At 47.5% G+C, this 27,443-nt stretch overlaps 49 non-coding genes across 49 annotated transcripts; all 49 read left to right on the forward strand.

Annotated features, from left to right (window-relative positions):
• The first annotated feature begins 607 nt into the window (after positions 1-607).
• On the forward strand, positions 608-679 carry TRNAP-CGG (transfer RNA proline (anticodon CGG)). The gene has a single exon. It is a non-coding gene; the product is annotated as a tRNA-Pro (tRNA).
• A 385-nt stretch (positions 680-1,064) lies between these two features.
• On the forward strand, positions 1,065-1,137 carry TRNAV-UAC (transfer RNA valine (anticodon UAC)). The gene has a single exon. It is a non-coding gene; the product is annotated as a tRNA-Val (tRNA).
• A 405-nt stretch (positions 1,138-1,542) lies between these two features.
• On the forward strand, positions 1,543-1,614 carry TRNAP-AGG (transfer RNA proline (anticodon AGG)). The gene has a single exon. It is a non-coding gene; the product is annotated as a tRNA-Pro (tRNA).
• A 385-nt stretch (positions 1,615-1,999) lies between these two features.
• On the forward strand, positions 2,000-2,072 carry TRNAV-AAC (transfer RNA valine (anticodon AAC)). Its single transcript has one exon. It is a non-coding gene; the product is annotated as a tRNA-Val (tRNA).
• Positions 2,073-2,365: 293 nt separating this feature from the next.
• TRNAL-CAA (transfer RNA leucine (anticodon CAA)) lies at positions 2,366-2,477 on the forward strand. Its single transcript has 2 exons — positions 2,366-2,403; positions 2,432-2,477. It is a non-coding gene; the product is annotated as a tRNA-Leu (tRNA).
• A 932-nt stretch (positions 2,478-3,409) lies between these two features.
• On the forward strand, positions 3,410-3,481 carry TRNAP-CGG (transfer RNA proline (anticodon CGG)). The gene has a single exon. It is a non-coding gene; the product is annotated as a tRNA-Pro (tRNA).
• Positions 3,482-3,866: 385 nt separating this feature from the next.
• TRNAV-UAC (transfer RNA valine (anticodon UAC)) lies at positions 3,867-3,939 on the forward strand. The gene has a single exon. It is a non-coding gene; the product is annotated as a tRNA-Val (tRNA).
• A 405-nt stretch (positions 3,940-4,344) lies between these two features.
• TRNAP-AGG (transfer RNA proline (anticodon AGG)) lies at positions 4,345-4,416 on the forward strand. Its single transcript has one exon. It is a non-coding gene; the product is annotated as a tRNA-Pro (tRNA).
• A 385-nt stretch (positions 4,417-4,801) lies between these two features.
• On the forward strand, positions 4,802-4,874 carry TRNAV-AAC (transfer RNA valine (anticodon AAC)). The gene has a single exon. It is a non-coding gene; the product is annotated as a tRNA-Val (tRNA).
• A 293-nt stretch (positions 4,875-5,167) lies between these two features.
• On the forward strand, positions 5,168-5,279 carry TRNAL-CAA (transfer RNA leucine (anticodon CAA)). Its single transcript has 2 exons — positions 5,168-5,205; positions 5,234-5,279. It is a non-coding gene; the product is annotated as a tRNA-Leu (tRNA).
• A 932-nt stretch (positions 5,280-6,211) lies between these two features.
• On the forward strand, positions 6,212-6,283 carry TRNAP-CGG (transfer RNA proline (anticodon CGG)). The gene has a single exon. It is a non-coding gene; the product is annotated as a tRNA-Pro (tRNA).
• Positions 6,284-6,668: 385 nt separating this feature from the next.
• TRNAV-UAC (transfer RNA valine (anticodon UAC)) lies at positions 6,669-6,741 on the forward strand. Its single transcript has one exon. It is a non-coding gene; the product is annotated as a tRNA-Val (tRNA).
• A 405-nt stretch (positions 6,742-7,146) lies between these two features.
• On the forward strand, positions 7,147-7,218 carry TRNAP-AGG (transfer RNA proline (anticodon AGG)). Its single transcript has one exon. It is a non-coding gene; the product is annotated as a tRNA-Pro (tRNA).
• A 386-nt stretch (positions 7,219-7,604) lies between these two features.
• Positions 7,605-7,677, forward strand: TRNAV-AAC (transfer RNA valine (anticodon AAC)). The gene has a single exon. It is a non-coding gene; the product is annotated as a tRNA-Val (tRNA).
• A 293-nt stretch (positions 7,678-7,970) lies between these two features.
• On the forward strand, positions 7,971-8,082 carry TRNAL-CAA (transfer RNA leucine (anticodon CAA)). The gene is made up of 2 exons: positions 7,971-8,008; positions 8,037-8,082. It is a non-coding gene; the product is annotated as a tRNA-Leu (tRNA).
• Positions 8,083-9,014: 932 nt separating this feature from the next.
• TRNAP-CGG (transfer RNA proline (anticodon CGG)) lies at positions 9,015-9,086 on the forward strand. The gene has a single exon. It is a non-coding gene; the product is annotated as a tRNA-Pro (tRNA).
• Positions 9,087-9,471: 385 nt separating this feature from the next.
• Positions 9,472-9,544, forward strand: TRNAV-UAC (transfer RNA valine (anticodon UAC)). Its single transcript has one exon. It is a non-coding gene; the product is annotated as a tRNA-Val (tRNA).
• A 405-nt stretch (positions 9,545-9,949) lies between these two features.
• On the forward strand, positions 9,950-10,021 carry TRNAP-AGG (transfer RNA proline (anticodon AGG)). The gene has a single exon. It is a non-coding gene; the product is annotated as a tRNA-Pro (tRNA).
• Positions 10,022-10,406: 385 nt separating this feature from the next.
• On the forward strand, positions 10,407-10,479 carry TRNAV-AAC (transfer RNA valine (anticodon AAC)). Its single transcript has one exon. It is a non-coding gene; the product is annotated as a tRNA-Val (tRNA).
• A 293-nt stretch (positions 10,480-10,772) lies between these two features.
• On the forward strand, positions 10,773-10,884 carry TRNAL-CAA (transfer RNA leucine (anticodon CAA)). Its single transcript has 2 exons — positions 10,773-10,810; positions 10,839-10,884. It is a non-coding gene; the product is annotated as a tRNA-Leu (tRNA).
• A 932-nt stretch (positions 10,885-11,816) lies between these two features.
• On the forward strand, positions 11,817-11,888 carry TRNAP-CGG (transfer RNA proline (anticodon CGG)). The gene has a single exon. It is a non-coding gene; the product is annotated as a tRNA-Pro (tRNA).
• Positions 11,889-12,273: 385 nt separating this feature from the next.
• TRNAV-UAC (transfer RNA valine (anticodon UAC)) lies at positions 12,274-12,346 on the forward strand. The gene has a single exon. It is a non-coding gene; the product is annotated as a tRNA-Val (tRNA).
• Positions 12,347-12,751: 405 nt separating this feature from the next.
• Positions 12,752-12,823, forward strand: TRNAP-AGG (transfer RNA proline (anticodon AGG)). Its single transcript has one exon. It is a non-coding gene; the product is annotated as a tRNA-Pro (tRNA).
• A 385-nt stretch (positions 12,824-13,208) lies between these two features.
• On the forward strand, positions 13,209-13,281 carry TRNAV-AAC (transfer RNA valine (anticodon AAC)). The gene has a single exon. It is a non-coding gene; the product is annotated as a tRNA-Val (tRNA).
• A 293-nt stretch (positions 13,282-13,574) lies between these two features.
• Positions 13,575-13,686, forward strand: TRNAL-CAA (transfer RNA leucine (anticodon CAA)). The gene is made up of 2 exons: positions 13,575-13,612; positions 13,641-13,686. It is a non-coding gene; the product is annotated as a tRNA-Leu (tRNA).
• Positions 13,687-14,618: 932 nt separating this feature from the next.
• TRNAP-CGG (transfer RNA proline (anticodon CGG)) lies at positions 14,619-14,690 on the forward strand. Its single transcript has one exon. It is a non-coding gene; the product is annotated as a tRNA-Pro (tRNA).
• Positions 14,691-15,075: 385 nt separating this feature from the next.
• On the forward strand, positions 15,076-15,148 carry TRNAV-UAC (transfer RNA valine (anticodon UAC)). Its single transcript has one exon. It is a non-coding gene; the product is annotated as a tRNA-Val (tRNA).
• A 405-nt stretch (positions 15,149-15,553) lies between these two features.
• TRNAP-AGG (transfer RNA proline (anticodon AGG)) lies at positions 15,554-15,625 on the forward strand. The gene has a single exon. It is a non-coding gene; the product is annotated as a tRNA-Pro (tRNA).
• A 385-nt stretch (positions 15,626-16,010) lies between these two features.
• TRNAV-AAC (transfer RNA valine (anticodon AAC)) lies at positions 16,011-16,083 on the forward strand. Its single transcript has one exon. It is a non-coding gene; the product is annotated as a tRNA-Val (tRNA).
• A 293-nt stretch (positions 16,084-16,376) lies between these two features.
• On the forward strand, positions 16,377-16,488 carry TRNAL-CAA (transfer RNA leucine (anticodon CAA)). The gene is made up of 2 exons: positions 16,377-16,414; positions 16,443-16,488. It is a non-coding gene; the product is annotated as a tRNA-Leu (tRNA).
• Positions 16,489-17,420: 932 nt separating this feature from the next.
• Positions 17,421-17,492, forward strand: TRNAP-CGG (transfer RNA proline (anticodon CGG)). The gene has a single exon. It is a non-coding gene; the product is annotated as a tRNA-Pro (tRNA).
• Positions 17,493-17,877: 385 nt separating this feature from the next.
• TRNAV-UAC (transfer RNA valine (anticodon UAC)) lies at positions 17,878-17,950 on the forward strand. The gene has a single exon. It is a non-coding gene; the product is annotated as a tRNA-Val (tRNA).
• Positions 17,951-18,355: 405 nt separating this feature from the next.
• Positions 18,356-18,427, forward strand: TRNAP-AGG (transfer RNA proline (anticodon AGG)). Its single transcript has one exon. It is a non-coding gene; the product is annotated as a tRNA-Pro (tRNA).
• Positions 18,428-18,812: 385 nt separating this feature from the next.
• On the forward strand, positions 18,813-18,885 carry TRNAV-AAC (transfer RNA valine (anticodon AAC)). Its single transcript has one exon. It is a non-coding gene; the product is annotated as a tRNA-Val (tRNA).
• A 293-nt stretch (positions 18,886-19,178) lies between these two features.
• Positions 19,179-19,290, forward strand: TRNAL-CAA (transfer RNA leucine (anticodon CAA)). Its single transcript has 2 exons — positions 19,179-19,216; positions 19,245-19,290. It is a non-coding gene; the product is annotated as a tRNA-Leu (tRNA).
• A 932-nt stretch (positions 19,291-20,222) lies between these two features.
• On the forward strand, positions 20,223-20,294 carry TRNAP-CGG (transfer RNA proline (anticodon CGG)). Its single transcript has one exon. It is a non-coding gene; the product is annotated as a tRNA-Pro (tRNA).
• Positions 20,295-20,679: 385 nt separating this feature from the next.
• On the forward strand, positions 20,680-20,752 carry TRNAV-UAC (transfer RNA valine (anticodon UAC)). Its single transcript has one exon. It is a non-coding gene; the product is annotated as a tRNA-Val (tRNA).
• Positions 20,753-21,157: 405 nt separating this feature from the next.
• TRNAP-AGG (transfer RNA proline (anticodon AGG)) lies at positions 21,158-21,229 on the forward strand. The gene has a single exon. It is a non-coding gene; the product is annotated as a tRNA-Pro (tRNA).
• Positions 21,230-21,614: 385 nt separating this feature from the next.
• On the forward strand, positions 21,615-21,687 carry TRNAV-AAC (transfer RNA valine (anticodon AAC)). The gene has a single exon. It is a non-coding gene; the product is annotated as a tRNA-Val (tRNA).
• Positions 21,688-21,980: 293 nt separating this feature from the next.
• Positions 21,981-22,092, forward strand: TRNAL-CAA (transfer RNA leucine (anticodon CAA)). Its single transcript has 2 exons — positions 21,981-22,018; positions 22,047-22,092. It is a non-coding gene; the product is annotated as a tRNA-Leu (tRNA).
• A 932-nt stretch (positions 22,093-23,024) lies between these two features.
• Positions 23,025-23,096, forward strand: TRNAP-CGG (transfer RNA proline (anticodon CGG)). Its single transcript has one exon. It is a non-coding gene; the product is annotated as a tRNA-Pro (tRNA).
• A 385-nt stretch (positions 23,097-23,481) lies between these two features.
• TRNAV-UAC (transfer RNA valine (anticodon UAC)) lies at positions 23,482-23,554 on the forward strand. The gene has a single exon. It is a non-coding gene; the product is annotated as a tRNA-Val (tRNA).
• A 405-nt stretch (positions 23,555-23,959) lies between these two features.
• On the forward strand, positions 23,960-24,031 carry TRNAP-AGG (transfer RNA proline (anticodon AGG)). Its single transcript has one exon. It is a non-coding gene; the product is annotated as a tRNA-Pro (tRNA).
• Positions 24,032-24,416: 385 nt separating this feature from the next.
• On the forward strand, positions 24,417-24,489 carry TRNAV-AAC (transfer RNA valine (anticodon AAC)). Its single transcript has one exon. It is a non-coding gene; the product is annotated as a tRNA-Val (tRNA).
• A 293-nt stretch (positions 24,490-24,782) lies between these two features.
• On the forward strand, positions 24,783-24,894 carry TRNAL-CAA (transfer RNA leucine (anticodon CAA)). Its single transcript has 2 exons — positions 24,783-24,820; positions 24,849-24,894. It is a non-coding gene; the product is annotated as a tRNA-Leu (tRNA).
• Positions 24,895-25,826: 932 nt separating this feature from the next.
• On the forward strand, positions 25,827-25,898 carry TRNAP-CGG (transfer RNA proline (anticodon CGG)). The gene has a single exon. It is a non-coding gene; the product is annotated as a tRNA-Pro (tRNA).
• A 385-nt stretch (positions 25,899-26,283) lies between these two features.
• Positions 26,284-26,356, forward strand: TRNAV-UAC (transfer RNA valine (anticodon UAC)). Its single transcript has one exon. It is a non-coding gene; the product is annotated as a tRNA-Val (tRNA).
• A 405-nt stretch (positions 26,357-26,761) lies between these two features.
• TRNAP-AGG (transfer RNA proline (anticodon AGG)) lies at positions 26,762-26,833 on the forward strand. The gene has a single exon. It is a non-coding gene; the product is annotated as a tRNA-Pro (tRNA).
• Positions 26,834-27,218: 385 nt separating this feature from the next.
• On the forward strand, positions 27,219-27,291 carry TRNAV-AAC (transfer RNA valine (anticodon AAC)). The gene has a single exon. It is a non-coding gene; the product is annotated as a tRNA-Val (tRNA).
• The last annotated feature ends 152 nt before the right edge of the window (positions 27,292-27,443 follow it).

The following is a 27,443-nucleotide window of genomic DNA, read 5'->3' on the forward strand; positions in this document are numbered from 1 at the left end:
GGGAGGAGCAGATTGCCAATGGTCCCCCCTTGAAAATTCTAATTTACATAAGGAAGACAGAGAGGTAGCTGGTAGTAGGCACTACACACGGACATTGCACTCCCTCTTGTGATTTGCAGCCAATTCTAGATTGAGGCAGGAGGAAAGGAGGAGACTCGCCCAACAATGGCCATACTGGGAAGTCAGCCACTCTGGGTCTCCCAGGTGAATGTTTCAGGCCTGTGAGCCACTCATATAAATCTCGCCTGATCGAGCCTGATCGAGCGCTGAGCGGGCGCGTTTGAATCCAAATATCAAACACCTCTTTCTCAGGCGCAAGAAATGGTGGGCCCTTCATTGCTTCTGGTGTGGAAGTCTATGGAGCAAGGGTCCAGGACTTGCAGAGGAGTACAAGTGCCAGAAAGTGCTTGCTGTTCTCATCTGTGCCTTTTTACTGCTCACTGGCCGATAGGAGATTGGCTGCCCCCTTCCTTGCTGGAGTGAAAAAACAACAACTTGAGAGAAAACATGACTTTGTGTGGCTCACTTATAGGGAGACGAGCCAAATAGCCCTGCTGTTTTCTGAAAGACGCTTCAGTAATTGTTCAAAATGTCTCCTGGCCACTCAGGCTCGTTGGTCTAGGGGTATGATTCTCGCTTCGGGTGCGAGAGGTCCCGGGTTCAAATCCCGGACGTGCCCATCCTGTGGAAGTTTTCAGGCTGCTTGTCATATAGGAGCCTTTCTTCTTTTCAATGCTATAAGACGCTGTGTATGTCGAGAAGGTTCCTTACCCTGCACGCTATTTTCCACTTTTGACATGATAAAGGAGTGCAGGACTTCCTTGCAACTGCTTTTCTGGGCTGGACCAGCAGTGTAGGAACATTACATGCAAAGAGTTTTTCTAGTGTCATTTCAGGATATGGTTTCAAAATCGCCTCTTGGGGAAAAAAGTGGTCCTCATTCCTGTCTTCCAAAGAAAGAGAGACCGGGTAAGGAGAGCCCAACTTTGAGCTTCAAGGACGTTGGCCCTTAGTCTGTGCGTTCCAACCCAATACACGCCAACAAGATTCCTGAGGTAGTGTCTGTTTCTGTAGTGTAGTGGTTATCACGTTCGCCTTACACGCGAAAGGTCCCTGGTTCGAGACCGGGCAGAAATGCAGCTTGCTGTTTTTCACAGTGTTTGCATTTACTGGCTCACTTTATAGAAAAGCTGAGATAATAGAGGCTGTCTATTCCTCACCAGCCTGACGTAGTGTGCTCCAGAGATCTCAGTGACAGCTCGAAAAGAGAAGTGACGATAGCTTGCGCCATTCGCTTGCTCGCACTTTGCTCTGTAGGGTGGGCCTACTTCATGAAAGCAAGGCATGAGAGAAGAAATGCTTCTCTTGTCCTCACCACGAGCAGACACTTAAAGCAAACAAACTGTCTGAAGGACAGAGGCTTTTTAATTTCTTGTTTGATGACGGTCATGGAAAAGACAGCAATCATATTGCAGAACAGAGCAGCATGTACTGGCTAGCTGCCACTAACCCCTGGAGCCGTGTCAGAGGTGACTCTTGCGTGGCTCGTTGGTCTAGGGGTATGATTCTCGCTTAGGGTGCGAGAGGTCCCGGGTTCAAATCCCGGACGAGCCCTTTTTAGAGGTAAACATACAAACCCTACTAAAAAAGCACTATGCCTGACTATTTCTCGTTATACTGGGTGCATTGTTGCACAACATATTTCTAACCTCAGAAGAAAAATGGATCACCATGCTTTATCTGCCTACCTGCTTAGTCTCAGTGTGTCCCAGGTGATGCTTTCCCAAGCTGTACTCGCTGGCATTTAGGCATCAGATATTTGCCTGTCGATGCCTGCACAAGTGAGTTTTGAATACGTCTAATTGCAAGCATGTTGGATGATATCTCTGAGGTTTTCACACTTGTTCTGCACATTCTGAGCCGCTGCTGATACAGCAGAATAGAAGTAGGGTGAAGACTTGAGAGAAACTTTCCTCTAACAGTAGAAAGCACCAAGGTAGTTTCTGTAGTGTAGTGGTCATCACGTTCGCCTAACACGCGAAAGGTCCCCGGTTCGAGACGGGGCAGAAACACTGTGCATTGGATGCTTTTTTTGTGCACACTCTAAAACCTTATTATCTCAATGCAAGTTTAAGAAGAGGTGGTCTTTGAACACGGTGAGCCGCGAGAATTTTTTTTTACCTTTGCAGACGAAACAAAGTTATCTCCATCGATCATCTGGGGGTTGTTCTTGGGCCTATTTTTATTTTGTGTGAGCTATGTTGTATTGTTGGGGCCTTTACACCTGTGACATTTCTGTGAACGTTGTAAGTGGAAACGTTGGCAGGTGCAGACAGAAAAGTCAGAACTAAGCACACCCTGAGCCGTCAGGATGGCCGAGTGGTCTAAGGCGCCAGACTCAAGAGAGCTTGATCTTCAGTGATGCTGAGCCTTCTGGTCTCCTCATGGAGGCGTGGATTCAAATCCCACTTCTGACAGGTCCCTTTTACACCCTTAAGTCTTCCTAATTTTTGCAGTGCATTCCCCACACACACCACAATATTTGCGGGAACCTGTAGTAAATAAAGAGAAATCCACCAGGCTGGGCCCTCAATCACAATTCCATGTATTTCTGAAAGTGACACCGCAGGCACACCTTCCATTACATTTGCAATCCATCACAGTAACTGCCTTGCTGGGTTTCGAAATAAGCAGTTGATCCCATCATTTGTTGTGAGGCTCTCCTGCCACCTTTTTGGCAGAGAAGGCACTGTCCCTGCAACAACACAGGCAGACATGTTCAACAGGGCTTCCTGGTTATGTGGGAGGAGCAGATTGCCAATGGTCCCCCCTTGAAAATTCTAATTTACATAAGGAAGACAGAGAGGTAGCTGGTAGTAGGCACTACACACGGACATTGCACTCCCTCTTGTGATTTGCAGCCAATTCTAGATTGAGGCAGGAGGAAAGGAGGAGACTCGCCCAACAATGGCCATACTGGGAAGTCAGCCACTCTGGGTCTCCCAGGTGAATGTTTCAGGCCTGTGAGCCACTCATATAAATCTCGCCTGATCGAGCCTGATCGAGCGCTGAGCGGGCGCGTTTGAATCCAAATATCAAACACCTCTTTCTCAGGCGCAAGAAATGGTGGGCCCTTCATTGCTTCTGGTGTGGAAGTCTATGGAGCAAGGGTCCAGGACTTGCAGAGGAGTACAAGTGCCAGAAAGTGCTTGCTGTTCTCATCTGTGCCTTTTTACTGCTCACTGGCCGATAGGAGATTGGCTGCCCCCTTCCTTGCTGGAGTGAAAAAACAACAACTTGAGAGAAAACATGACTTTGTGTGGCTCACTTATAGGGAGACGAGCCAAATAGCCCTGCTGTTTTCTGAAAGACGCTTCAGTAATTGTTCAAAATGTCTCCTGGCCACTCAGGCTCGTTGGTCTAGGGGTATGATTCTCGCTTCGGGTGCGAGAGGTCCCGGGTTCAAATCCCGGACGAGCCCATCCTGTGGAAGTTTTCAGGCTGCTTGTCATATAGGAGCCTTTCTTCTTTTCAATGCTATAAGACGCTGTGTATGTCGAGAAGGTTCCTTACCCTGCACGCTATTTTCCACTTTTGACATGATAAAGGAGTGCAGGACTTCCTTGCAACTGCTTTTCTGGGCTGGACCAGCAGTGTAGGAACATTACATGCAAAGAGTTTTTCTAGTGTCATTTCAGGATATGGTTTCAAAATCGCCTCTTGGGGAAAAAAGTGGTCCTCATTCCTGTCTTCCAAAGAAAGAGAGACCGGGTAAGGAGAGCCCAACTTTGAGCTTCAAGGACGTTGGCCCTTAGTCTGTGCGTTCCAACCCAATACACGCCAACAAGATTCCTGAGGTAGTGTCTGTTTCTGTAGTGTAGTGGTTATCACGTTCGCCTTACACGCGAAAGGTCCCTGGTTCGAGACCGGGCAGAAATGCAGCTTGCTGTTTTTCACAGTGTTTGCATTTACTGGCTCACTTTATAGAAAAGCTGAGATAATAGAGGCTGTCTATTCCTCACCAGCCTGACGTAGTGTGCTCCAGAGATCTCAGTGACAGCTCGAAAAGAGAAGTGACGATAGCTTGCGCCATTCGCTTGCTCGCACTTTGCTCTGTAGGGTGGGCCTACTTCATGAAAGCAAGGCATGAGAGAAGAAATGCTTCTCTTGTCCTCACCACGAGCAGACACTTAAAGCAAACAAACTGTCTGAAGGACAGAGGCTTTTTAATTTCTTGTTTGATGACGGTCATGGAAAAGACAGCAATCATATTGCAGAACAGAGCAGCATGTACTGGCTAGCTGCCACTAACCCCTGGAGCCGTGTCAGAGGTGACTCTTGCGTGGCTCGTTGGTCTAGGGGTATGATTCTCGCTTAGGGTGCGAGAGGTCCCGGGTTCAAATCCCGGACGAGCCCTTTTTAGAGGTAAACATACAAACCCTACTAAAAAAGCACTATGCCTGACTATTTCTCGTTATACTGGGTGCATTGTTGCACAACATATTTCTAACCTCAGAAGAAAAATGGATCACCATGCTTTATCTGCCTACCTGCTTAGTCTCAGTGTGTCCCAGGTGATGCTTTCCCAAGCTGTACTCGCTGGCATTTAGGCATCAAATATTTGCCTGTCGATGCCTGCACAAGTGAGTTTTGAATACGTCTAATTGCAAGCATGTTGGATGATATCTCTGAGGTTTTCACACTTGTTCTGCATATTCTGAGCCGCTGCTGATACAGCAGAATAGAAGTAGGGTGAAGACTTGAGAGAAACTTTCCTCTAACAGTAGAAAGCACCAAGGTAGTTTCTGTAGTGTAGTGGTCATCACGTTCACCTAACACGCGAAAGGTCCCCGGTTCGAGACGGGGCAGAAACACTGTGCATTGGATGCTTTTTTTGTGCACACTCTAAAACCTTATTATCTCAATGCAAGTTTAAGAAGAGGTGGTCTTTGAACACGGTGAGCCGCGAGAATTTTTTTTTACCTTTGCAGACGAAACAAAGTTATCTCCATCGATCATCTGGGGGTTGTTCTTGGGCCTATTTTTATTTTGTGTGAGCTATGTTGTATTGTTGGGGCCTTTACACCTGTGACATTTCTGTGAACGTTGTAAGTGGAAACGTTGGCAGGTGCAGACAGAAAAGTCAGAACTAAGCACACCCTGAGCCGTCAGGATGGCCGAGTGGTCTAAGGCGCCAGACTCAAGAGAGCTTGATCTTCAGTGATGCTGAGCCTTCTGGTCTCCTCATGGAGGCGTGGGTTCAAATCCCACTTCTGACAGGTCCCTTTTACACCCTTAAGTCTTCCTAATTTTTGCAGTGCATTCCCCACACACACCACAATATTTGCGGGAACCTGTAGTAAATAAAGAGAAATCCACCAGGCTGGGCCCTCAATCACAATTCCATGTATTTCTGAAAGTGACACCGCAGGCACACCTTCCATTACATTTGCAATCCATCACAGTAACTGCCTTGCTGGGTTTCGAAATAAGCAGTTGATCCCATCATTTGTTGTGAGGCTCTCCTGCCACCTTTTGGGCAGAGAAGGCACTGTCCCTGCAACAACACAGGCAGACATGTTCAACAGGGCTTCCTGGTTATGTGGGAGGAGCAGATTGCCAATGGTCCCCCCTTGAAAATTCTAATTTACATAAGGAAGACAGAGAGGTAGCTGGTAGTAGGCACTACACACGGACATTGCACTCCCTCTTGTGATTTGCAGCCAATTCTAGATTGAGGCAGGAGGAAAGGAGGAGACTCGCCCAACAATGGCCATACTGGGAAGTCAGCCACTCTGGGTCTCCCAGGTGAATGTTTCAGGCCTGTGAGCCACTCATATAAATCTCGCCTGATCGAGCCTGATCGAGCGCTGAGCGAGCGCGTTTGAATCCAAATATCAAACACCTCTTTCTCAGGCGCAAGAAATGGTGGGCCCTTCATTGCTTCTGGTGTGGAAGTCTATGGAGCAAGGGTCCAGGACTTGCAGAGGAGTACAAGTGCCAGAAAGTGCTTGCTGTTCTCATCTGTGCCTTTTTACTGCTCACTGGCCGATAGGAGATTGGCTGCCCCCTTCCTTGCTGGAGTGAAAAAACAACAACTTGAGAGAAAACATGACTTTGTGTGGCTCACTTATAGGGAGACGAGCCAAATAGCCCTGCTGTTTTCTGAAAGACGCTTCAGTAATTGTTCAAAATGTCTCCTGGCCACTCAGGCTCGTTGGCCTAGGGGTATGATTCTCGCTTCGGGTGCGAGAGGTCCCGGGTTCAAATCCCGGACGAGCCCATCCTGTGGAAGTTTTCAGGCTGCTTGTCATATAGGAGCCTTTCTTCTTTTCAATGCTATAAGACGCTGTGTATGTCGAGAAGGTTCCTTACCCTGCACGCTATTTTCCACTTTTGACATGATAAAGGAGTGCAGGACTTCCTTGCAACTGCTTTTCTGGGCTGGACCAGCAGTGTAGGAACATTACATGCAAAGAGTTTTTCTAGTGTCATTTCAGGATATGGTTTCAAAATCGCCTCTTGGGGAAAAAAGTGGTCCTCATTCCTGTCTTCCAAAGAAAGAGAGACCGGGTAAGGAGAGCCCAACTTTGAGCTTCAAGGACGTTGGCCCTTAGTCTGTGCGTTCCAACCCAATACACGCCAACAAGATTCCTGAGGTAGTGTCTGTTTCTGTAGTGTAGTGGTTATCACGTTCGCCTTACACGCGAAAGGTCCCTGGTTCGAGACCGGGCAGAAATGCAGCTTGCTGTTTTTCACAGTGTTTGCATTTACTGGCTCACTTTATAGAAAAGCTGAGATAATAGAGGCTGTCTATTCCTCACCAGCCTGACGTAGTGTGCTCCAGAGATCTCAGTGACAGCTCGAAAAGAGAAGTGACGATAGCTTGCGCCATTCGCTTGCTCGCACTTTGCTCTGTAGGGTGGGCCTACTTCATGAAAGCAAGGCATGAGAGAAGAAATGCTTCTCTTGTCCTCACCACGAGCAGACACTTAAAGCAAACAAACTGTCTGAAGGACAGAGGCTTTTTAATTTCTTGTTTGATGACGGTCATGGAAAAGACAGCAATCATATTGCAGAACAGAGCAGCATGTACTGGCTAGCTGCCACTAACCCCTGGAGCCGTGTCAGAGGTGACTCTTGCGTGGCTCGTTGGTCTAGGGGTATGATTCTCGCTTAGGGTGCGAGAGGTCCCGGGTTCAAATCCCGGACGAGCCCTTTTTTAGAGGTAAACATACAAACCCTACTAAAAAAGCACTATGCCTGACTATTTCTCGTTATACTGGGTGCATTGTTGCACAACATATTTCTAACCTCAGAAGAAAAATGGATCACCATGCTTTATCTGCCTACCTGCTTAGTCTCAGTGTGTCCCAGGTGATGCTTTCCCAAGCTGTACTCGCTGGCATTTAGGCATCAAATATTTGCCTGTCGATGCCTGCACAAGTGAGTTTTGAATACGTCTAATTGCAAGCATGTTGGATGATATCTCTGAGGTTTTCACACTTGTTCTGCATATTCTGAGCCGCTGCTGATACAGCAGAATAGAAGTAGGGTGAAGACTTGAGAGAAACTTTCCTCTAACAGTAGAAAGCACCAAGGTAGTTTCTGTAGTGTAGTGGTCATCACGTTCACCTAACACGCGAAAGGTCCCCGGTTCGAGACGGGGCAGAAACACTGTGCATTGGATGCTTTTTTTGTGCACACTCTAAAACCTTATTATCTCAATGCAAGTTTAAGAAGAGGTGGTCTTTGAACACGGTGAGCCGCGAGAATTTTTTTTTACCTTTGCAGACGAAACAAAGTTATCTCCATCGATCATCTGGGGGTTGTTCTTGGGCCTATTTTTATTTTGTGTGAGCTATGTTGTATTGTTGGGGCCTTTACACCTGTGACATTTCTGTGAACGTTGTAAGTGGAAACGTTGGCAGGTGCAGACAGAAAAGTCAGAACTAAGCACACCCTGAGCCGTCAGGATGGCCGAGTGGTCTAAGGCGCCAGACTCAAGAGAGCTTGATCTTCAGTGATGCTGAGCCTTCTGGTCTCCTCATGGAGGCGTGGGTTCAAATCCCACTTCTGACAGGTCCCTTTTACACCCTTAAGTCTTCCTAATTTTTGCAGTGCATTCCCCACACACACCACAATATTTGCGGGAACCTGTAGTAAATAAAGAGAAATCCACCAGGCTGGGCCCTCAATCACAATTCCATGTATTTCTGAAAGTGACACCGCAGGCACACCTTCCATTACATTTGCAATCCATCACAGTAACTGCCTTGCTGGGTTTCGAAATAAGCAGTTGATCCCATCATTTGTTGTGAGGCTCTCCTGCCACCTTTTGGGCAGAGAAGGCACTGTCCCTGCAACAACACAGGCAGACATGTTCAACAGGGCTTCCTGGTTATGTGGGAGGAGCAGATTGCCAATGGTCCCCCCTTGAAAATTCTAATTTACATAAGGAAGACAGAGAGGTAGCTGGTAGTAGGCACTACACACGGACATTGCACTCCCTCTTGTGATTTGCAGCCAATTCTAGATTGAGGCAGGAGGAAAGGAGGAGACTCGCCCAACAATGGCCATACTGGGAAGTCAGCCACTCTGGGTCTCCCAGGTGAATGTTTCAGGCCTGTGAGCCACTCATATAAATCTCGCCTGATCGAGCCTGATCGAGCGCTGAGCGAGCGCGTTTGAATCCAAATATCAAACACCTCTTTCTCAGGCGCAAGAAATGGTGGGCCCTTCATTGCTTCTGGTGTGGAAGTCTATGGAGCAAGGGTCCAGGACTTGCAGAGGAGTACAAGTGCCAGAAAGTGCTTGCTGTTCTCATCTGTGCCTTTTTACTGCTCACTGGCCGATAGGAGATTGGCTGCCCCCTTCCTTGCTGGAGTGAAAAAACAACAACTTGAGAGAAAACATGACTTTGTGTGGCTCACTTATAGGGAGACGAGCCAAATAGCCCTGCTGTTTTCTGAAAGACGCTTCAGTAATTGTTCAAAATGTCTCCTGGCCACTCAGGCTCGTTGGTCTAGGGGTATGATTCTCGCTTCGGGTGCGAGAGGTCCCGGGTTCAAATCCCGGACGAGCCCATCCTGTGGAAGTTTTCAGGCTGCTTGTCATATAGGAGCCTTTCTTCTTTTCAATGCTATAAGACGCTGTGTATGTCGAGAAGGTTCCTTACCCTGCACGCTATTTTCCACTTTTGACATGATAAAGGAGTGCAGGACTTCCTTGCAACTGCTTTTCTGGGCTGGACCAGCAGTGTAGGAACATTACATGCAAAGAGTTTTTCTAGTGTCATTTCAGGATATGGTTTCAAAATCGCCTCTTGGGGAAAAAAGTGGTCCTCATTCCTGTCTTCCAAAGAAAGAGAGACCGGGTAAGGAGAGCCCAACTTTGAGCTTCAAGGACGTTGGCCCTTAGTCTGTGCGTTCCAACCCAATACACGCCAACAAGATTCCTGAGGTAGTGTCTGTTTCTGTAGTGTAGTGGTTATCACGTTCGCCTTACACGCGAAAGGTCCCTGGTTCGAGACCGGGCAGAAATGCAGCTTGCTGTTTTTCACAGTGTTTGCATTTACTGGCTCACTTTATAGAAAAGCTGAGATAATAGAGGCTGTCTATTCCTCACCAGCCTGACGTAGTGTGCTCCAGAGATCTCAGTGACAGCTCGAAAAGAGAAGTGACGATAGCTTGCGCCATTCGCTTGCTCGCACTTTGCTCTGTAGGGTGGGCCTACTTCATGAAAGCAAGGCATGAGAGAAGAAATGCTTCTCTTGTCCTCACCACGAGCAGACACTTAAAGCAAACAAACTGTCTGAAGGACAGAGGCTTTTTAATTTCTTGTTTGATGACGGTCATGGAAAAGACAGCAATCATATTGCAGAACAGAGCAGCATGTACTGGCTAGCTGCCACTAACCCCTGGAGCCGTGTCAGAGGTGACTCTTGCGTGGCTCGTTGGTCTAGGGGTATGATTCTCGCTTAGGGTGCGAGAGGTCCCGGGTTCAAATCCCGGACGAGCCCTTTTTAGAGGTAAACATACAAACCCTACTAAAAAAGCACTATGCCTGACTATTTCTCGTTATACTGGGTGCATTGTTGCACAACATATTTCTAACCTCAGAAGAAAAATGGATCACCATGCTTTATCTGCCTACCTGCTTAGTCTCAGTGTGTCCCAGGTGATGCTTTCCCAAGCTGTACTCGCTGGCATTTAGGCATCAGATATTTGCCTGTCGATGCCTGCACAAGTGAGTTTTGAATACGTCTAATTGCAAGCATGTTGGATGATATCTCTGAGGTTTTCACACTTGTTCTGCACATTCTGAGCCGCTGCTGATACAGCAGAATAGAAGTAGGGTGAAGACTTGAGAGAAACTTTCCTCTAACAGTAGAAAGCACCAAGGTAGTTTCTGTAGTGTAGTGGTCATCACGTTCGCCTAACACGCGAAAGGTCCCCGGTTCGAGACGGGGCAGAAACACTGTGCATTGGATGCTTTTTTTGTGCACACTCTAAAACCTTATTATCTCAATGCAAGTTTAAGAAGAGGTGGTCTTTGAACACGGTGAGCCGCGAGAATTTTTTTTTACCTTTGCAGACGAAACAAAGTTATCTCCATCGATCATCTGGGGGTTGTTCTTGGGCCTATTTTTATTTTGTGTGAGCTATGTTGTATTGTTGGGGCCTTTACACCTGTGACATTTCTGTGAACGTTGTAAGTGGAAACGTTGGCAGGTGCAGACAGAAAAGTCAGAACTAAGCACACCCTGAGCCGTCAGGATGGCCGAGTGGTCTAAGGCGCCAGACTCAAGAGAGCTTGATCTTCAGTGATGCTGAGCCTTCTGGTCTCCTCATGGAGGCGTGGATTCAAATCCCACTTCTGACAGGTCCCTTTTACACCCTTAAGTCTTCCTAATTTTTGCAGTGCATTCCCCACACACACCACAATATTTGCGGGAACCTGTAGTAAATAAAGAGAAATCCACCAGGCTGGGCCCTCAATCACAATTCCATGTATTTCTGAAAGTGACACCGCAGGCACACCTTCCATTACATTTGCAATCCATCACAGTAACTGCCTTGCTGGGTTTCGAAATAAGCAGTTGATCCCATCATTTGTTGTGAGGCTCTCCTGCCACCTTTTTGGCAGAGAAGGCACTGTCCCTGCAACAACACAGGCAGACATGTTCAACAGGGCTTCCTGGTTATGTGGGAGGAGCAGATTGCCAATGGTCCCCCCTTGAAAATTCTAATTTACATAAGGAAGACAGAGAGGTAGCTGGTAGTAGGCACTACACACGGACATTGCACTCCCTCTTGTGATTTGCAGCCAATTCTAGATTGAGGCAGGAGGAAAGGAGGAGACTCGCCCAACAATGGCCATACTGGGAAGTCAGCCACTCTGGGTCTCCCAGGTGAATGTTTCAGGCCTGTGAGCCACTCATATAAATCTCGCCTGATCGAGCCTGATCGAGCGCTGAGCGGGCGCGTTTGAATCCAAATATCAAACACCTCTTTCTCAGGCGCAAGAAATGGTGGGCCCTTCATTGCTTCTGGTGTGGAAGTCTATGGAGCAAGGGTCCAGGACTTGCAGAGGAGTACAAGTGCCAGAAAGTGCTTGCTGTTCTCATCTGTGCCTTTTTACTGCTCACTGGCCGATAGGAGATTGGCTGCCCCCTTCCTTGCTGGAGTGAAAAAACAACAACTTGAGAGAAAACATGACTTTGTGTGGCTCACTTATAGGGAGACGAGCCAAATAGCCCTGCTGTTTTCTGAAAGACGCTTCAGTAATTGTTCAAAATGTCTCCTGGCCACTCAGGCTCGTTGGTCTAGGGGTATGATTCTCGCTTCGGGTGCGAGAGGTCCCGGGTTCAAATCCCGGACGAGCCCATCCTGTGGAAGTTTTCAGGCTGCTTGTCATATAGGAGCCTTTCTTCTTTTCAATGCTATAAGACGCTGTGTATGTCGAGAAGGTTCCTTACCCTGCACGCTATTTTCCACTTTTGACATGATAAAGGAGTGCAGGACTTCCTTGCAACTGCTTTTCTGGGCTGGACCAGCAGTGTAGGAACATTACATGCAAAGAGTTTTTCTAGTGTCATTTCAGGATATGGTTTCAAAATCGCCTCTTGGGGAAAAAAGTGGTCCTCATTCCTGTCTTCCAAAGAAAGAGAGACCGGGTAAGGAGAGCCCAACTTTGAGCTTCAAGGACGTTGGCCCTTAGTCTGTGCGTTCCAACCCAATACACGCCAACAAGATTCCTGAGGTAGTGTCTGTTTCTGTAGTGTAGTGGTTATCACGTTCGCCTTACACGCGAAAGGTCCCTGGTTCGAGACTGGGCAGAAATGCAGCTTGCTGTTTTTCACAGTGTTTGCATTTACTGGCTCACTTTATAGAAAAGCTGAGATAATAGAGGCTGTCTATTCCTCACCAGCCTGACGTAGTGTGCTCCAGAGATCTCAGTGACAGCTCGAAAAGAGAAGTGACGATAGCTTGCGCCATTCGCTTGCTCGCACTTTGCTCTGTAGGGTGGGCCTACTTCATGAAAGCAAGGCATGAGAGAAGAAATGCTTCTCTTGTCCTCACCACGAGCAGACACTTAAAGCAAACAAACTGTCTGAAGGACAGAGGCTTTTTAATTTCTTGTTTGATGACGGTCATGGAAAAGACAGCAATCATATTGCAGAACAGAGCAGCATGTACTGGCTAGCTGCCACTAACCCCCGGAGCCGTGTCAGAGGTGACTCTTGCGTGGCTCGTTGGTCTAGGGGTATGATTCTCGCTTAGGGTGCGAGAGGTCCCGGGTTCAAATCCCGGACGAGCCCTTTTTAGAGGTAAACATACAAACCCTACTAAAAAAGCACTATGCCTGACTATTTCTCGTTATACTGGGTGCATTGTTGCACAACATATTTCTAACCTCAGAAGAAAAATGGATCACCATGCTTTATCTGCCTACCTGCTTAGTCTCAGTGTGTCCCAGGTGATGCTTTCCCAAGCTGTACTCGCTGGCATTTAGGCATCAGATATTTGCCTGTCGATGCCTGCACAAGTGAGTTTTGAATACGTCTAATTGCAAGCATGTTGGATGATATCTCTGAGGTTTTCACACTTGTTCTGCACATTCTGAGCCGCTGCTGATACAGCAGAATAGAAGTAGGGTGAAGACTTGAGAGAAACTTTCCTCTAACAGTAGAAAGCACCAAGGTAGTTTCTGTAGTGTAGTGGTCATCACGTTCGCCTAACACGCGAAAGGTCCCCGGTTCGAGACGGGGCAGAAACACTGTGCATTGGATGCTTTTTTTGTGCACACTCTAAAACCTTATTATCTCAATGCAAGTTTAAGAAGAGGTGGTCTTTGAACACGGTGAGCCGCGAGAATTTTTTTTTACCTTTGCAGACGAAACAAAGTTATCTCCATCGATCATCTGGGGGTTGTTCTTGGGCCTATTTTTATTTTGTGTGAGCTATGTTGTATTGTTGGGGCCTTTACACCTGTGACATTTCTGTGAACGTTGTAAGTGGAAACGTTGGCAGGTGCAGACAGAAAAGTCAGAACTAAGCACACCCTGAGCCGTCAGGATGGCCGAGTGGTCTAAGGCGCCAGACTCAAGAGAGCTTGATCTTCAGTGATGCTGAGCCTTCTGGTCTCCTCATGGAGGCGTGGGTTCAAATCCCACTTCTGACAGGTCCCTTTTACACCCTTAAGTCTTCCTAATTTTTGCAGTGCATTCCCCACACACACCACAATATTTGCGGGAACCTGTAGTAAATAAAGAGAAATCCACCAGGCTGGGCCCTCAATCACAATTCCATGTATTTCTGAAAGTGACACCGCAGGCACACCTTCCATTACATTTGCAATCCATCACAGTAACTGCCTTGCTGGGTTTCGAAATAAGCAGTTGATCCCATCATTTGTTGTGAGGCTCTCCTGCCACCTTTTTGGCAGAGAAGGCACTGTCCCTGCAACAACACAGGCAGACATGTTCAACAGGGCTTCCTGGTTATGTGGGAGGAGCAGATTGCCAATGGTCCCCCCTTGAAAATTCTAATTTACATAAGGAAGACAGAGAGGTAGCTGGTAGTAGGCACTACACACGGACATTGCACTCCCTCTTGTGATTTGCAGCCAATTCTAGATTGAGGCAGGAGGAAAGGAGGAGACTCGCCCAACAATGGCCATACTGGGAAGTCAGCCACTCTGGGTCTCCCAGGTGAATGTTTCAGGCCTGTGAGCCACTCATATAAATCTCGCCTGATCGAGCCTGATCGAGCGCTGAGCGGGCGCGTTTGAATCCAAATATCAAACACCTCTTTCTCAGGCGCAAGAAATGGTGGGCCCTTCATTGCTTCTGGTGTGGAAGTCTATGGAGCAAGGGTCCAGGACTTGCAGAGGAGTACAAGTGCCAGAAAGTGCTTGCTGTTCTCATCTGTGCCTTTTTACTGCTCACTGGCCGATAGGAGATTGGCTGCCCCCTTCCTTGCTGGAGTGAAAAAACAACAACTTGAGAGAAAACATGACTTTGTGTGGCTCACTTATAGGGAGACGAGCCAAATAGCCCTGCTGTTTTCTGAAAGACGCTTCAGTAATTGTTCAAAATGTCTCCTGGCCACTCAGGCTCGTTGGTCTAGGGGTATGATTCTCGCTTCGGGTGCGAGAGGTCCCGGGTTCAAATCCCGGACGAGCCCATCCTGTGGAAGTTTTCAGGCTGCTTGTCATATAGGAGCCTTTCTTCTTTTCAATGCTATAAGACGCTGTGTATGTCGAGAAGGTTCCTTACCCTGCACGCTATTTTCCACTTTTGACATGATAAAGGAGTGCAGGACTTCCTTGCAACTGCTTTTCTGGGCTGGACCAGCAGTGTAGGAACATTACATGCAAAGAGTTTTTCTAGTGTCATTTCAGGATATGGTTTCAAAATCGCCTCTTGGGGAAAAAAGTGGTCCTCATTCCTGTCTTCCAAAGAAAGAGAGACCGGGTAAGGAGAGCCCAACTTTGAGCTTCAAGGACGTTGGCCCTTAGTCTGTGCGTTCCAACCCAATACACGCCAACAAGATTCCTGAGGTAGTGTCTGTTTCTGTAGTGTAGTGGTTATCACGTTCGCCTTACACGCGAAAGGTCCCTGGTTCGAGACCGGGCAGAAATGCAGCTTGCTGTTTTTCACAGTGTTTGCATTTACTGGCTCACTTTATAGAAAAGCTGAGATAATAGAGGCTGTCTATTCCTCACCAGCCTGACGTAGTGTGCTCCAGAGATCTCAGTGACAGCTCGAAAAGAGAAGTGACGATAGCTTGCGCCATTCGCTTGCTCGCACTTTGCTCTGTAGGGTGGGCCTACTTCATGAAAGCAAGGCATGAGAGAAGAAATGCTTCTCTTGTCCTCACCACGAGCAGACACTTAAAGCAAACAAACTGTCTGAAGGACAGAGGCTTTTTAATTTCTTGTTTGATGACGGTCATGGAAAAGACAGCAATCATATTGCAGAACAGAGCAGCATGTACTGGCTAGCTGCCACTAACCCCTGGAGCCGTGTCAGAGGTGACTCTTGCGTGGCTCGTTGGTCTAGGGGTATGATTCTCGCTTAGGGTGCGAGAGGTCCCGGGTTCAAATCCCGGACGAGCCCTTTTTAGAGGTAAACATACAAACCCTACTAAAAAAGCACTATGCCTGACTATTTCTCGTTATACTGGGTGCATTGTTGCACAACATATTTCTAACCTCAGAAGAAAAATGGATCACCATGCTTTATCTGCCTACCTGCTTAGTCTCAGTGTGTCCCAGGTGATGCTTTCCCAAGCTGTACTCGCTGGCATTTAGGCATCAGATATTTGCCTGTCGATGCCTGCACAAGTGAGTTTTGAATACGTCTAATTGCAAGCATGTTGGATGATATCTCTGAGGTTTTCACACTTGTTCTGCACATTCTGAGCCGCTGCTGATACAGCAGAATAGAAGTAGGGTGAAGACTTGAGAGAAACTTTCCTCTAACAGTAGAAAGCACCAAGGTAGTTTCTGTAGTGTAGTGGTCATCACGTTCGCCTAACACGCGAAAGGTCCCCGGTTCGAGACGGGGCAGAAACACTGTGCATTGGATGCTTTTTTTGTGCACACTCTAAAACCTTATTATCTCAATGCAAGTTTAAGAAGAGGTGGTCTTTGAACACGGTGAGCCGCGAGAATTTTTTTTTACCTTTGCAGACGAAACAAAGTTATCTCCATCGATCATCTGGGGGTTGTTCTTGGGCCTATTTTTATTTTGTGTGAGCTATGTTGTATTGTTGGGGCCTTTACACCTGTGACATTTCTGTGAACGTTGTAAGTGGAAACGTTGGCAGGTGCAGACAGAAAAGTCAGAACTAAGCACACCCTGAGCCGTCAGGATGGCCGAGTGGTCTAAGGCGCCAGACTCAAGAGAGCTTGATCTTCAGTGATGCTGAGCCTTCTGGTCTCCTCATGGAGGCGTGGATTCAAATCCCACTTCTGACAGGTCCCTTTTACACCCTTAAGTCTTCCTAATTTTTGCAGTGCATTCCCCACACACACCACAATATTTGCGGGAACCTGTAGTAAATAAAGAGAAATCCACCAGGCTGGGCCCTCAATCACAATTCCATGTATTTCTGAAAGTGACACCGCAGGCACACCTTCCATTACATTTGCAATCCATCACAGTAACTGCCTTGCTGGGTTTCGAAATAAGCAGTTGATCCCATCATTTGTTGTGAGGCTCTCCTGCCACCTTTTTGGCAGAGAAGGCACTGTCCCTGCAACAACACAGGCAGACATGTTCAACAGGGCTTCCTGGTTATGTGGGAGGAGCAGATTGCCAATGGTCCCCCCTTGAAAATTCTAATTTACATAAGGAAGACAGAGAGGTAGCTGGTAGTAGGCACTACACACGGACATTGCACTCCCTCTTGTGATTTGCAGCCAATTCTAGATTGAGGCAGGAGGAAAGGAGGAGACTCGCCCAACAATGGCCATACTGGGAAGTCAGCCACTCTGGGTCTCCCAGGTGAATGTTTCAGGCCTGTGAGCCACTCATATAAATCTCGCCTGATCGAGCCTGATCGAGCGCTGAGCGGGCGCGTTTGAATCCAAATATCAAACACCTCTTTCTCAGGCGCAAGAAATGGTGGGCCCTTCATTGCTTCTGGTGTGGAAGTCTATGGAGCAAGGGTCCAGGACTTGCAGAGGAGTACAAGTGCCAGAAAGTGCTTGCTGTTCTCATCTGTGCCTTTTTACTGCTCACTGGCCGATAGGAGATTGGCTGCCCCCTTCCTTGCTGGAGTGAAAAAACAACAACTTGAGAGAAAACATGACTTTGTGTGGCTCACTTATAGGGAGACGAGCCAAATAGCCCTGCTGTTTTCTGAAAGACGCTTCAGTAATTGTTCAAAATGTCTCCTGGCCACTCAGGCTCGTTGGTCTAGGGGTATGATTCTCGCTTCGGGTGCGAGAGGTCCCGGGTTCAAATCCCGGACGAGCCCATCCTGTGGAAGTTTTCAGGCTGCTTGTCATATAGGAGCCTTTCTTCTTTTCAATGCTATAAGACGCTGTGTATGTCGAGAAGGTTCCTTACCCTGCACGCTATTTTCCACTTTTGACATGATAAAGGAGTGCAGGACTTCCTTGCAACTGCTTTTCTGGGCTGGACCAGCAGTGTAGGAACATTACATGCAAAGAGTTTTTCTAGTGTCATTTCAGGATATGGTTTCAAAATCGCCTCTTGGGGAAAAAAGTGGTCCTCATTCCTGTCTTCCAAAGAAAGAGAGACCGGGTAAGGAGAGCCCAACTTTGAGCTTCAAGGACGTTGGCCCTTAGTCTGTGCGTTCCAACCCAATACACGCCAACAAGATTCCTGAGGTAGTGTCTGTTTCTGTAGTGTAGTGGTTATCACGTTCGCCTTACACGCGAAAGGTCCCTGGTTCGAGACTGGGCAGAAATGCAGCTTGCTGTTTTTCACAGTGTTTGCATTTACTGGCTCACTTTATAGAAAAGCTGAGATAATAGAGGCTGTCTATTCCTCACCAGCCTGACGTAGTGTGCTCCAGAGATCTCAGTGACAGCTCGAAAAGAGAAGTGACGATAGCTTGCGCCATTCGCTTGCTCGCACTTTGCTCTGTAGGGTGGGCCTACTTCATGAAAGCAAGGCATGAGAGAAGAAATGCTTCTCTTGTCCTCACCACGAGCAGACACTTAAAGCAAACAAACTGTCTGAAGGACAGAGGCTTTTTAATTTCTTGTTTGATGACGGTCATGGAAAAGACAGCAATCATATTGCAGAACAGAGCAGCATGTACTGGCTAGCTGCCACTAACCCCCGGAGCCGTGTCAGAGGTGACTCTTGCGTGGCTCGTTGGTCTAGGGGTATGATTCTCGCTTAGGGTGCGAGAGGTCCCGGGTTCAAATCCCGGACGAGCCCTTTTTAGAGGTAAACATACAAACCCTACTAAAAAAGCACTATGCCTGACTATTTCTCGTTATACTGGGTGCATTGTTGCACAACATATTTCTAACCTCAGAAGAAAAATGGATCACCATGCTTTATCTGCCTACCTGCTTAGTCTCAGTGTGTCCCAGGTGATGCTTTCCCAAGCTGTACTCGCTGGCATTTAGGCATCAGATATTTGCCTGTCGATGCCTGCACAAGTGAGTTTTGAATACGTCTAATTGCAAGCATGTTGGATGATATCTCTGAGGTTTTCACACTTGTTCTGCACATTCTGAGCCGCTGCTGATACAGCAGAATAGAAGTAGGGTGAAGACTTGAGAGAAACTTTCCTCTAACAGTAGAAAGCACCAAGGTAGTTTCTGTAGTGTAGTGGTCATCACGTTCGCCTAACACGCGAAAGGTCCCCGGTTCGAGACGGGGCAGAAACACTGTGCATTGGATGCTTTTTTTGTGCACACTCTAAAACCTTATTATCTCAATGCAAGTTTAAGAAGAGGTGGTCTTTGAACACGGTGAGCCGCGAGAATTTTTTTTTACCTTTGCAGACGAAACAAAGTTATCTCCATCGATCATCTGGGGGTTGTTCTTGGGCCTATTTTTATTTTGTGTGAGCTATGTTGTATTGTTGGGGCCTTTACACCTGTGACATTTCTGTGAACGTTGTAAGTGGAAACGTTGGCAGGTGCAGACAGAAAAGTCAGAACTAAGCACACCCTGAGCCGTCAGGATGGCCGAGTGGTCTAAGGCGCCAGACTCAAGAGAGCTTGATCTTCAGTGATGCTGAGCCTTCTGGTCTCCTCATGGAGGCGTGGGTTCAAATCCCACTTCTGACAGGTCCCTTTTACACCCTTAAGTCTTCCTAATTTTTGCAGTGCATTCCCCACACACACCACAATATTTGCGGGAACCTGTAGTAAATAAAGAGAAATCCACCAGGCTGGGCCCTCAATCACAATTCCATGTATTTCTGAAAGTGACACCGCAGGCACACCTTCCATTACATTTGCAATCCATCACAGTAACTGCCTTGCTGGGTTTCGAAATAAGCAGTTGATCCCATCATTTGTTGTGAGGCTCTCCTGCCACCTTTTTGGCAGAGAAGGCACTGTCCCTGCAACAACACAGGCAGACATGTTCAACAGGGCTTCCTGGTTATGTGGGAGGAGCAGATTGCCAATGGTCCCCCCTTGAAAATTCTAATTTACATAAGGAAGACAGAGAGGTAGCTGGTAGTAGGCACTACACACGGACATTGCACTCCCTCTTGTGATTTGCAGCCAATTCTAGATTGAGGCAGGAGGAAAGGAGGAGACTCGCCCAACAATGGCCATACTGGGAAGTCAGCCACTCTGGGTCTCCCAGGTGAATGTTTCAGGCCTGTGAGCCACTCATATAAATCTCGCCTGATCGAGCCTGATCGAGCGCTGAGCGGGCGCGTTTGAATCCAAATATCAAACACCTCTTTCTCAGGCGCAAGAAATGGTGGGCCCTTCATTGCTTCTGGTGTGGAAGTCTATGGAGCAAGGGTCCAGGACTTGCAGAGGAGTACAAGTGCCAGAAAGTGCTTGCTGTTCTCATCTGTGCCTTTTTACTGCTCACTGGCCGATAGGAGATTGGCTGCCCCCTTCCTTGCTGGAGTGAAAAAACAACAACTTGAGAGAAAACATGACTTTGTGTGGCTCACTTATAGGGAGACGAGCCAAATAGCCCTGCTGTTTTCTGAAAGACGCTTCAGTAATTGTTCAAAATGTCTCCTGGCCACTCAGGCTCGTTGGTCTAGGGGTATGATTCTCGCTTCGGGTGCGAGAGGTCCCGGGTTCAAATCCCGGACGAGCCCATCCTGTGGAAGTTTTCAGGCTGCTTGTCATATAGGAGCCTTTCTTCTTTTCAATGCTATAAGACGCTGTGTATGTCGAGAAGGTTCCTTACCCTGCACGCTATTTTCCACTTTTGACATGATAAAGGAGTGCAGGACTTCCTTGCAACTGCTTTTCTGGGCTGGACCAGCAGTGTAGGAACATTACATGCAAAGAGTTTTTCTAGTGTCATTTCAGGATATGGTTTCAAAATCGCCTCTTGGGGAAAAAAGTGGTCCTCATTCCTGTCTTCCAAAGAAAGAGAGACCGGGTAAGGAGAGCCCAACTTTGAGCTTCAAGGACGTTGGCCCTTAGTCTGTGCGTTCCAACCCAATACACGCCAACAAGATTCCTGAGGTAGTGTCTGTTTCTGTAGTGTAGTGGTTATCACGTTCGCCTTACACGCGAAAGGTCCCTGGTTCGAGACCGGGCAGAAATGCAGCTTGCTGTTTTTCACAGTGTTTGCATTTACTGGCTCACTTTATAGAAAAGCTGAGATAATAGAGGCTGTCTATTCCTCACCAGCCTGACGTAGTGTGCTCCAGAGATCTCAGTGACAGCTCGAAAAGAGAAGTGACGATAGCTTGCGCCATTCGCTTGCTCGCACTTTGCTCTGTAGGGTGGGCCTACTTCATGAAAGCAAGGCATGAGAGAAGAAATGCTTCTCTTGTCCTCACCACGAGCAGACACTTAAAGCAAACAAACTGTCTGAAGGACAGAGGCTTTTTAATTTCTTGTTTGATGACGGTCATGGAAAAGACAGCAATCATATTGCAGAACAGAGCAGCATGTACTGGCTAGCTGCCACTAACCCCCGGAGCCGTGTCAGAGGTGACTCTTGCGTGGCTCGTTGGTCTAGGGGTATGATTCTCGCTTAGGGTGCGAGAGGTCCCGGGTTCAAATCCCGGACGAGCCCTTTTTAGAGGTAAACATACAAACCCTACTAAAAAAGCACTATGCCTGACTATTTCTCGTTATACTGGGTGCATTGTTGCACAACATATTTCTAACCTCAGAAGAAAAATGGATCACCATGCTTTATCTGCCTACCTGCTTAGTCTCAGTGTGTCCCAGGTGATGCTTTCCCAAGCTGTACTCGCTGGCATTTAGGCATCAGATATTTGCCTGTCGATGCCTGCACAAGTGAGTTTTGAATACGTCTAATTGCAAGCATGTTGGATGATATCTCTGAGGTTTTCACACTTGTTCTGCACATTCTGAGCCGCTGCTGATACAGCAGAATAGAAGTAGGGTGAAGACTTGAGAGAAACTTTCCTCTAACAGTAGAAAGCACCAAGGTAGTTTCTGTAGTGTAGTGGTCATCACGTTCGCCTAACACGCGAAAGGTCCCCGGTTCGAGACGGGGCAGAAACACTGTGCATTGGATGCTTTTTTTGTGCACACTCTAAAACCTTATTATCTCAATGCAAGTTTAAGAAGAGGTGGTCTTTGAACACGGTGAGCCGCGAGAATTTTTTTTTACCTTTGCAGACGAAACAAAGTTATCTCCATCGATCATCTGGGGGTTGTTCTTGGGCCTATTTTTATTTTGTGTGAGCTATGTTGTATTGTTGGGGCCTTTACACCTGTGACATTTCTGTGAACGTTGTAAGTGGAAACGTTGGCAGGTGCAGACAGAAAAGTCAGAACTAAGCACACCCTGAGCCGTCAGGATGGCCGAGTGGTCTAAGGCGCCAGACTCAAGAGAGCTTGATCTTCAGTGATGCTGAGCCTTCTGGTCTCCTCATGGAGGCGTGGGTTCAAATCCCACTTCTGACAGGTCCCTTTTACACCCTTAAGTCTTCCTAATTTTTGCAGTGCATTCCCCACACACACCACAATATTTGCGGGAACCTGTAGTAAATAAAGAGAAATCCACCAGGCTGGGCCCTCAATCACAATTCCATGTATTTCTGAAAGTGACACCGCAGGCACACCTTCCATTACATTTGCAATCCATCACAGTAACTGCCTTGCTGGGTTTCGAAATAAGCAGTTGATCCCATCATTTGTTGTGAGGCTCTCCTGCCACCTTTTTGGCAGAGAAGGCACTGTCCCTGCAACAACACAGGCAGACATGTTCAACAGGGCTTCCTGGTTATGTGGGAGGAGCAGATTGCCAATGGTCCCCCCTTGAAAATTCTAATTTACATAAGGAAGACAGAGAGGTAGCTGGTAGTAGGCACTACACACGGACATTGCACTCCCTCTTGTGATTTGCAGCCAATTCTAGATTGAGGCAGGAGGAAAGGAGGAGACTCGCCCAACAATGGCCATACTGGGAAGTCAGCCACTCTGGGTCTCCCAGGTGAATGTTTCAGGCCTGTGAGCCACTCATATAAATCTCGCCTGATCGAGCCTGATCGAGCGCTGAGCGGGCGCGTTTGAATCCAAATATCAAACACCTCTTTCTCAGGCGCAAGAAATGGTGGGCCCTTCATTGCTTCTGGTGTGGAAGTCTATGGAGCAAGGGTCCAGGACTTGCAGAGGAGTACAAGTGCCAGAAAGTGCTTGCTGTTCTCATCTGTGCCTTTTTACTGCTCACTGGCCGATAGGAGATTGGCTGCCCCCTTCCTTGCTGGAGTGAAAAAACAACAACTTGAGAGAAAACATGACTTTGTGTGGCTCACTTATAGGGAGACGAGCCAAATAGCCCTGCTGTTTTCTGAAAGACGCTTCAGTAATTGTTCAAAATGTCTCCTGGCCACTCAGGCTCGTTGGTCTAGGGGTATGATTCTCGCTTCGGGTGCGAGAGGTCCCGGGTTCAAATCCCGGACGAGCCCATCCTGTGGAAGTTTTCAGGCTGCTTGTCATATAGGAGCCTTTCTTCTTTTCAATGCTATAAGACGCTGTGTATGTCGAGAAGGTTCCTTACCCTGCACGCTATTTTCCACTTTTGACATGATAAAGGAGTGCAGGACTTCCTTGCAACTGCTTTTCTGGGCTGGACCAGCAGTGTAGGAACATTACATGCAAAGAGTTTTTCTAGTGTCATTTCAGGATATGGTTTCAAAATCGCCTCTTGGGGAAAAAAGTGGTCCTCATTCCTGTCTTCCAAAGAAAGAGAGACCGGGTAAGGAGAGCCCAACTTTGAGCTTCAAGGACGTTGGCCCTTAGTCTGTGCGTTCCAACCCAATACACGCCAACAAGATTCCTGAGGTAGTGTCTGTTTCTGTAGTGTAGTGGTTATCACGTTCGCCTTACACGCGAAAGGTCCCTGGTTCGAGACCGGGCAGAAATGCAGCTTGCTGTTTTTCACAGTGTTTGCATTTACTGGCTCACTTTATAGAAAAGCTGAGATAATAGAGGCTGTCTATTCCTCACCAGCCTGACGTAGTGTGCTCCAGAGATCTCAGTGACAGCTCGAAAAGAGAAGTGACGATAGCTTGCGCCATTCGCTTGCTCGCACTTTGCTCTGTAGGGTGGGCCTACTTCATGAAAGCAAGGCATGAGAGAAGAAATGCTTCTCTTGTCCTCACCACGAGCAGACACTTAAAGCAAACAAACTGTCTGAAGGACAGAGGCTTTTTAATTTCTTGTTTGATGACGGTCATGGAAAAGACAGCAATCATATTGCAGAACAGAGCAGCATGTACTGGCTAGCTGCCACTAACCCCCGGAGCCGTGTCAGAGGTGACTCTTGCGTGGCTCGTTGGTCTAGGGGTATGATTCTCGCTTAGGGTGCGAGAGGTCCCGGGTTCAAATCCCGGACGAGCCCTTTTTAGAGGTAAACATACAAACCCTACTAAAAAAGCACTATGCCTGACTATTTCTCGTTATACTGGGTGCATTGTTGCACAACATATTTCTAACCTCAGAAGAAAAATGGATCACCATGCTTTATCTGCCTACCTGCTTAGTCTCAGTGTGTCCCAGGTGATGCTTTCCCAAGCTGTACTCGCTGGCATTTAGGCATCAGATATTTGCCTGTCGATGCCTGCACAAGTGAGTTTTGAATACGTCTAATTGCAAGCATGTTGGATGATATCTCTGAGGTTTTCACACTTGTTCTGCACATTCTGAGCCGCTGCTGATACAGCAGAATAGAAGTAGGGTGAAGACTTGAGAGAAACTTTCCTCTAACAGTAGAAAGCACCAAGGTAGTTTCTGTAGTGTAGTGGTCATCACGTTCGCCTAACACGCGAAAGGTCCCCGGTTCGAGACGGGGCAGAAACACTGTGCATTGGATGCTTTTTTTGTGCACACTCTAAAACCTTATTATCTCAATGCAAGTTTAAGAAGAGGTGGTCTTTGAACACGGTGAGCCGCGAGAATTTTTTTTTACCTTTGCAGACGAAACAAAGTTATCTCCATCGATCATCTGGGGGTTGTTCTTGGGCCTATTTTTATTTTGTGTGAGCTATGTTGTATTGTTGGGGCCTTTACACCTGTGACATTTCTGTGAACGTTGTAAGTGGAAACGTTGGCAGGTGCAGACAGAAAAGTCAGAACTAAGCACACCCTGAGCCGTCAGGATGGCCGAGTGGTCTAAGGCGCCAGACTCAAGAGAGCTTGATCTTCAGTGATGCTGAGCCTTCTGGTCTCCTCATGGAGGCGTGGGTTCAAATCCCACTTCTGACAGGTCCCTTTTACACCCTTAAGTCTTCCTAATTTTTGCAGTGCATTCCCCACACACACCACAATATTTGCGGGAACCTGTAGTAAATAAAGAGAAATCCACCAGGCTGGGCCCTCAATCACAATTCCATGTATTTCTGAAAGTGACACCGCAGGCACACCTTCCATTACATTTGCAATCCATCACAGTAACTGCCTTGCTGGGTTTCGAAATAAGCAGTTGATCCCATCATTTGTTGTGAGGCTCTCCTGCCACCTTTTTGGCAGAGAAGGCACTGTCCCTGCAACAACACAGGCAGACATGTTCAACAGGGCTTCCTGGTTATGTGGGAGGAGCAGATTGCCAATGGTCCCCCCTTGAAAATTCTAATTTACATAAGGAAGACAGAGAGGTAGCTGGTAGTAGGCACTACACACGGACATTGCACTCCCTCTTGTGATTTGCAGCCAATTCTAGATTGAGGCAGGAGGAAAGGAGGAGACTCGCCCAACAATGGCCATACTGGGAAGTCAGCCACTCTGGGTCTCCCAGGTGAATGTTTCAGGCCTGTGAGCCACTCATATAAATCTCGCCTGATCGAGCCTGATCGAGCGCTGAGCGGGCGCGTTTGAATCCAAATATCAAACACCTCTTTCTCAGGCGCAAGAAATGGTGGGCCCTTCATTGCTTCTGGTGTGGAAGTCTATGGAGCAAGGGTCCAGGACTTGCAGAGGAGTACAAGTGCCAGAAAGTGCTTGCTGTTCTCATCTGTGCCTTTTTACTGCTCACTGGCCGATAGGAGATTGGCTGCCCCCTTCCTTGCTGGAGTGAAAAAACAACAACTTGAGAGAAAACATGACTTTGTGTGGCTCACTTATAGGGAGACGAGCCAAATAGCCCTGCTGTTTTCTGAAAGACGCTTCAGTAATTGTTCAAAATGTCTCCTGGCCACTCAGGCTCGTTGGTCTAGGGGTATGATTCTCGCTTCGGGTGCGAGAGGTCCCGGGTTCAAATCCCGGACGAGCCCATCCTGTGGAAGTTTTCAGGCTGCTTGTCATATAGGAGCCTTTCTTCTTTTCAATGCTATAAGACGCTGTGTATGTCGAGAAGGTTCCTTACCCTGCACGCTATTTTCCACTTTTGACATGATAAAGGAGTGCAGGACTTCCTTGCAACTGCTTTTCTGGGCTGGACCAGCAGTGTAGGAACATTACATGCAAAGAGTTTTTCTAGTGTCATTTCAGGATATGGTTTCAAAATCGCCTCTTGGGGAAAAAAGTGGTCCTCATTCCTGTCTTCCAAAGAAAGAGAGACCGGGTAAGGAGAGCCCAACTTTGAGCTTCAAGGACGTTGGCCCTTAGTCTGTGCGTTCCAACCCAATACACGCCAACAAGATTCCTGAGGTAGTGTCTGTTTCTGTAGTGTAGTGGTTATCACGTTCGCCTTACACGCGAAAGGTCCCTGGTTCGAGACCGGGCAGAAATGCAGCTTGCTGTTTTTCACAGTGTTTGCATTTACTGGCTCACTTTATAGAAAAGCTGAGATAATAGAGGCTGTCTATTCCTCACCAGCCTGACGTAGTGTGCTCCAGAGATCTCAGTGACAGCTCGAAAAGAGAAGTGACGATAGCTTGCGCCATTCGCTTGCTCGCACTTTGCTCTGTAGGGTGGGCCTACTTCATGAAAGCAAGGCATGAGAGAAGAAATGCTTCTCTTGTCCTCACCACGAGCAGACACTTAAAGCAAACAAACTGTCTGAAGGACAGAGGCTTTTTAATTTCTTGTTTGATGACGGTCATGGAAAAGACAGCAATCATATTGCAGAACAGAGCAGCATGTACTGGCTAGCTGCCACTAACCCCTGGAGCCGTGTCAGAGGTGACTCTTGCGTGGCTCGTTGGTCTAGGGGTATGATTCTCGCTTAGGGTGCGAGAGGTCCCGGGTTCAAATCCCGGACGAGCCCTTTTTAGAGGTAAACATACAAACCCTACTAAAAAAGCACTATGCCTGACTATTTCTCGTTATACTGGGTGCATTGTTGCACAACATATTTCTAACCTCAGAAGAAAAATGGATCACCATGCTTTATCTGCCTACCTGCTTAGTCTCAGTGTGTCCCAGGTGATGCTTTCCCAAGCTGTACTCGCTGGCATTTAGGCATCAGATATTTGCCTGTCGATGCCTGCACAAGTGAGTTTTGAATACGTCTAATTGCAAGCATGTTGGATGATATCTCTGAGGTTTTCACACTTGTTCTGCACATTCTGAGCCGCTGCTGATACAGCAGAATAGAAGTAGGGTGAAGACTTGAGAGAAACTTTCCTCTAACAGTAGAAAGCACCAAGGTAGTTTCTGTAGTGTAGTGGTCATCACGTTCGCCTAACACGCGAAAGGTCCCCGGTTCGAGACGGGGCAGAAACACTGTGCATTGGATGCTTTTTTTGTGCACACTCTAAAACCTTATTATCTCAATGCAAGTTTAAGAAGAGGTGGTCTTTGAACACGGTGAGCCGCGAGAATTTTTTTTTACCTTTGCAGACGAAACAAAGTTATCTCCATCGATCATCTGGGGG

The sequence above is a fragment of the Lissotriton vulgaris genome, chromosome 10 (assembly GCF_964263255.1).
Source record: "Lissotriton vulgaris chromosome 10, aLisVul1.2, whole genome shotgun sequence".
Lineage (NCBI taxonomy): Eukaryota > Metazoa > Chordata > Amphibia > Caudata > Salamandridae > Lissotriton > Lissotriton vulgaris.